The following is a 6,000-nucleotide window of genomic DNA, read 5'->3' on the forward strand; positions in this document are numbered from 1 at the left end:
ATTGTGGAGTCAGGAAGAGCAGAAGTGTATCACAAAAGTTGCTATTGGCCCACACTTGCTCTGTCACCATTGTAAATCTCACATCCTACAAGCAGATGCAGAGACTTCATTATAGTGTTGCTGTGTGCTGCACAATCTTGCAAACAAAGTACTTGGTCCACAGAGGATCTCCACTCTGCAGGTGTAAACACTGTTTAAGGGATAGAACACGTTGGGGTGCTCAATATTAATGGGTGGCTGTTCGCTATTGCTGCCAATGTAGCTAAGCACAAAGTAAATCACAATGTATTGATCAGATTGGCATGCAGTGGGTAGTAGGATGAATAGAGAGGCTAAGACTTCATGACCATTAAGTCCATGCTCAATCAGTGATGAGAAATCTTTTATGGAACTCCAAATGAGGTTGATTTTAAGCAATTGTACTAACTAACCACTTTGAGCTGCATGGATGGGAAGAACTGATGATATCTTAAGCAATAGAAGTACTAAATTTCATTCAGCTCAGAACAGTTGGGTGTTGTCAATGTATTACTGTGCTTTCCTGCACAAGCAATCACTTTTGACGAATGTTCCTATTCCAGTTGCTGTGTAGGTGTGGGGGTGGGGGTGGGGTGGGGATGAGAGGGCTCCTAGAGAATTGACAGCATTGGACAGATATTTACTTTCACTGTGCCACATAGAGGTGTATAATATCATGAGGGGCATAGATAGGGTGAATGCAGACAGCCTTTTTCCCAGGGAAAAGGAATTAAAAAATAGAGGGCATAGGTTTGAGGTGAGAGTGGAAAGATTTAAAAGGAACCTGAGGGGCAAGCTCTTCAAGCAGAGGGTGGTGCGTATATGGAATGAACTGCCAGACAAAGTGGTTGAGGGAGGTACAAGAATAACATTTAAAAGACAATTGGACAGGGACATGGATAGGAAAGGTTTAGAGGGACGTGGGCCAAATGCAGGCAAACGGGACCAGCTCAGGTGAGCATCTTCGTCAGCATGGACGAGTTGGGCTGAAGGACATGTTTCCTTGCTGTATTACTCTATGACTCCAACTTTGCTCATATTTCTCAGCTGTTTGCACAAATCTCTTTCATAAGGTTGCCACCATAAGTATTGCAAGAGCAGACCAAGCAACTCTCCAGATGGAAGACCAAGAATTAAGAATCCCCAGATAAGAATCTAACTCACATTGCAATCGTAATCATTGCCAAAATAACATGGCAACTATGACACAAGTCACAATCTTGTGCTACATTGCAGTGGGACCATCATTTTGAATGCAAAAGCAACCTTCACTATCTAGTGGGAATGTTCTCCTCAAGCACCTTGACATGAAATGAATTTCAGCAACCTTTCCAGATGATGCTACAGAGGGTACGCAGTAATGTCAGCAGTTGCCAAGCCTCTGTTGTTTATCTCTGCACACTGACGTACCCCGAAGGAGGGCATATCTGAACTTTGTTGATGCCTTAGGAGTCTTTTGTAACAAAGTGAAATACATGAACGGAGAATCATGACATCTGTCTATAAAGTTAAACCACTGACAACTTTTCTTGTTTGTTAATTTTTTAGTTGGGTTTCAATGTCCTGGCAATACATTACAGTGTCCCTTCTGTGACTTGGAATCACAGATGTCTGGCCCCTGTTTTCTTCAATCTTCACCTCAGAGCCAGCTCTCTGCAAAATCTGAGCAGGAAACTGGAGACCATGAGGCAGTGCCTGAGTGGTGGGTGGCACGGCTTGTCTCTGCTCCTGCAGAAAGCAGATTTGTTCATGCATGCTATATCTCTGGCTGAGTAAGAGCATGATTTGTTCATAACTGGCATCTGTCTGCTTATGCAGAAAAGTAATCTGCTCAAGGGCACCACCTCTCTGTTGATGAGGCACGGCTAGTCACCAACTGCTGATGTCCAGCATCCCTTTGCTCCTGCAGAATCGTGAGCTGCTCATAGTTGGCATCCACATATCTACTGAAAGAAGCAACCTACTCACTATGGCATCTCTCTGCTCAATGAAGACATCAATGGTGGCATGTTGCTCATTTTGAATAGCTTCAAGCTGTTCTTGTAAAACAAAGACTGGGCATCAGGGCAGAGACTACTAAGCAGAAGGACATCTTGTGGCCTCTTTCTGAATGAGTAGTTGTTGTTTGACGGGCTTGTTATTGAACATTCACAAAGAGGCATTCATGACCTCCAGACTAGAGCCATGGTCTCCTGGCTCCACATAACATCCCATGAGAGCACGGCAAAGGACTGCTCCCTGTTCTTTGCATTTGGAGAAGCAGGTCAGACAATACATTCACCATCTCATTGTGCATCTGCCTTAACCTCGTCATGACATTATCCCAGTCATGGATGTCGTCTGAGTCCTCCAAAGCAGTGTGGATGTGTGGATAGAAAATGCTGGAGATACTCAGCAGGTCAGGCCACATCTGCGGGAAGAGAAACAGAGTTAATGTTTCTGACAAAGGGTCTTCCACCTGAAAAATTAATTCTGTTTCTCTTCTGACAGATGCGGACTGACCTGCTGAGCATTTGCAGCGTTTCCTTTAGACTTTCAGTATCTGCAGAGTTTTGAATTTTTACTGACGTGTGGATGCCTGCTAATGTCTGGTGTATCATCCTCGACACACTCTCCTCTAACTTGTTCTGCACACCTGTCACACTGCCAACCTACGGTGATTGTTGTGGTGTCACCATTATCATCATTACCCTGCACCTACCCTTCTCCTCTCCTGTTTCTCCATGTCCTCATACTCTTCCTGCTCCATAAAATCATGCCCCTTTGAGGGAAAATTGGAAAGTTTTTCCTCATACCCTGCAAAGGCAAAACAGAAAAATTGCACTTATAAGATGTGCCCAAAGTTCGTTGATGATGATACAGCAGCACACATGCTAATGCAGGTGTCAATTCAGTGATCAGAATGAAACATTGTTAATGAACAAAAGAACAGAAAATGCTGGAAACACTCAGCAGGTCAGGCAACATCTGTGGAAAGAGAAACAGTTAATGTTTCAGGTCTGGGACCCTTTGTCAGTACAGTGTTATTATTGCTATTGAACATATCGGTCAGATGTTGCCCCTGTGAAGCAGTTTGAGTCTCTCCCCCCCTGAGGTGGTATGTTGGTAAAATTATGAACTTGATAGGGCTCCCCTAATCTGGATGGCCTCTTTCCTCCAGTCCAGATTCCAGTATCTGCAGTCTTCTGTATCTCAGTCTCTCTTCTCTCCCCACGATTTTAGCCTCAATGGAGGAGATGAAGGACAATGAGAGATACTTTCATAAATCCTACTGTTGGAGGCTTGCTTCTCTGTGGTAGCATGGAGAGGGTAGGATGAGGGAGTGGTCCACTAGTATGGCTAGAAGTTTGTGTTTGTATGTGTATTTGCTGGGATGAGTCCATCTGTAAAAGAGAGGAGCTCTTATTGGTGTGCAGCTCACCTTGAAATATCTTATGTGCTCATGAAAATTTTTGCAACATTGCTACATAGATGAGGATTCTCACTCCTGGAGGAGATGACACCAACTGCCTCCTAATAGGCACTTCTTATGCAGGGCCAGATGAGTTCCTTGGTCCCACTGGTGTTCTTTATGGGAGCTCGCTCCATGCAAATTATTTACAGTGTTTGCTCCATTGCAACAATGACTATAACATTGTAAATATCTCTTTCTTTCATAGTATCCATCACAAAGCAATGAGAAAAAAAGGTGAATGCAGAGAAAAAGATTTCGTAGGGAAAAGCATAATTGGAGGCTACCAAGATCATCAGCAGAAATCTAACAGGGAATTTGGACGAAGTTTCTTTAGACAAAAATGGTGGGAAATATGGAACTCACTGCCATAGGGAATGGGTGAAGGGAAGAGCACCCCCATGTGGACCCCACGTTCTGCCTGTTTGGGTTATGAAAATTCACTCTTATGGAATTTACACATCAGTACCGTAAAATCTGTGATACAGAATAAAATTTGCTCTTATGGAATTTGTGTGCAGAGAAAATAAATAAATAAACAAAATGCGAAAGAAACAACAAATTTTATCTATTTTTTCAACTCGCATTTCTTGACACAGACACAGATAATTGAGGGTTTTTTTAAACTGTGGTAGGTTCATTTTGCTGTCTAGCAGGTTTATTTACCAAGAGTTTTCCATATTATTTACCCTCAAAATGTCTGTAACAGGACCAACAAATTTAAGTGCAAGTTGTAAACCTGTTATTTGTAGTGAGTTATATCACTGTATTATCTTACCTATATTTGATATGTGTTTAAAATCGTATGTAAAATCTTCTTCACATTCCGCTTTAAAGCATGTTTTCTTTTACATTCCTGCATTTCTTACAATTCAGTGATGTTGTTGTCACCCACAATATTAAAGTAGGATAACTAACACTTAAACTTTAAGACTGGTGAGCACTGTCTGAAACACACACTGTTTTCTCCAAAAATAATCTGAGGAGATTGCAAGCACACCCTGTGTGGTTGATGCCAAAGTCCTAGGATTCTACACACAGTGCTTGTTTTATGGCCAGTCTGACAAGGTTAGAGGGCACAGGGTGCTGCGCGTCGTAGTGTCCACCTCCCTCCAAACATGTGCCTTGAGTGTCAGTGGAGACTATGCTGGAGATCACAGCTCCTCAATAGGCTGAAGTTACAATTTTAGAGTTGTAATAAGCCATTCACTGTGAATCTGAGTGTTGCTCTTGAAATGTAAAAAAGCTGCATGCAGTTCAGGAGCTGTGGAGCAGGTTTAGCCCATAACTGAATTAAAATCCAGGCCAGTCTCATCTGTTCCAATGATCTTGCTTCTACCTTTGTTTTGCAGAATTAGTACATTGCGATTTTGGGCAGCAATCTATAATGTATACTCAGACTTTGAACAAGATCAATAAGTAATACAGGTGATATAATTTGGACCGCTGTACCCTGCATATACTTGGTTTCTAGAAACTGGTTAATATGTACCTGCCATTGAACCAACCCCACTTTAATTGATCTCAGTCCCACCAGATCTATGTTGTAATTTCTCCAGCAGTGATAACAGAACAGTTCATCTGACAAATGGTGGTTTTATTCCCCACTGGCACCTAGTCTGACAACAACAAGAAAGGACAGTTATTTTTGTACAGCTGCAGAAGGCATTTTTATATCAAAGGAACCAGGGATGTTATTGCCAGGGAAATACTATAACAATCTCAATGTAAACGAATTTTACACATGATTTTTGCCTTCCCGCTCTCATCCCTTTTGCTTTGGTTCTGCCTAAACAAAATCATAGAATCACACAGCACTGAAATTGGCCCTTTTACCACAACCCATCCATGTTGACCAAGATGCCTGTCTAAGCTAATCCCATTTGCCTGCATTAGGCCTGTATCCCTCGACACCTTTCCTATCCAAGTGCCTATCCAATATGTTTTAAATGTTGTTACTGTGTCTGTCTCCAACATCTCCTCTGGCAGCTTGTTCCAGATAACCACCCCATCTGTGTGAAAAACTTACCCCTCAGATCTCCTTTAAATTTCTTCCATCTCACCTTAAACCCTCCAGTTCAATACTACCCTGCCCTGGATAAAGATTCCATCTACTCCAAATCTATGCCCTTCATAATTTTATAAGCCTCTATGCTTGCTAAATTTTCAATTTAGCAAGCATAGAGGGCAGGCACAGTAGTGTAGCAGTTAGCATAACGCTATTACAGCACCAGCAACATAGGTTCAATTTCGGCCACTATCTGTAATGAGTTTGTACGTTCTCCGTGTCTGCGTGGGTTTCCTCTGCCTGGTCTGGTTTCCTCCCACATTCCAAAGACGTATGGGTTAGGAAGTTGCGGGCATGCTATGTTGGCACCAGAAGCATGGTGACACTTGTGGGCTGCCCCCAGAACACTATGCAGAAGATGCATTTCATTGTATGTTTCAATGTACATGTGACTAATAAGATACCTTATCAAAAAGCTAGTTGCTTCTGCTGATCTGACTGAGCAGAGATTTCTGTTTTCACT

Source organism: Pristis pectinata, chromosome 2 (genome assembly GCF_009764475.1).
Source record: "Pristis pectinata isolate sPriPec2 chromosome 2, sPriPec2.1.pri, whole genome shotgun sequence".
Lineage (NCBI taxonomy): Eukaryota > Metazoa > Chordata > Chondrichthyes > Rhinopristiformes > Pristidae > Pristis > Pristis pectinata.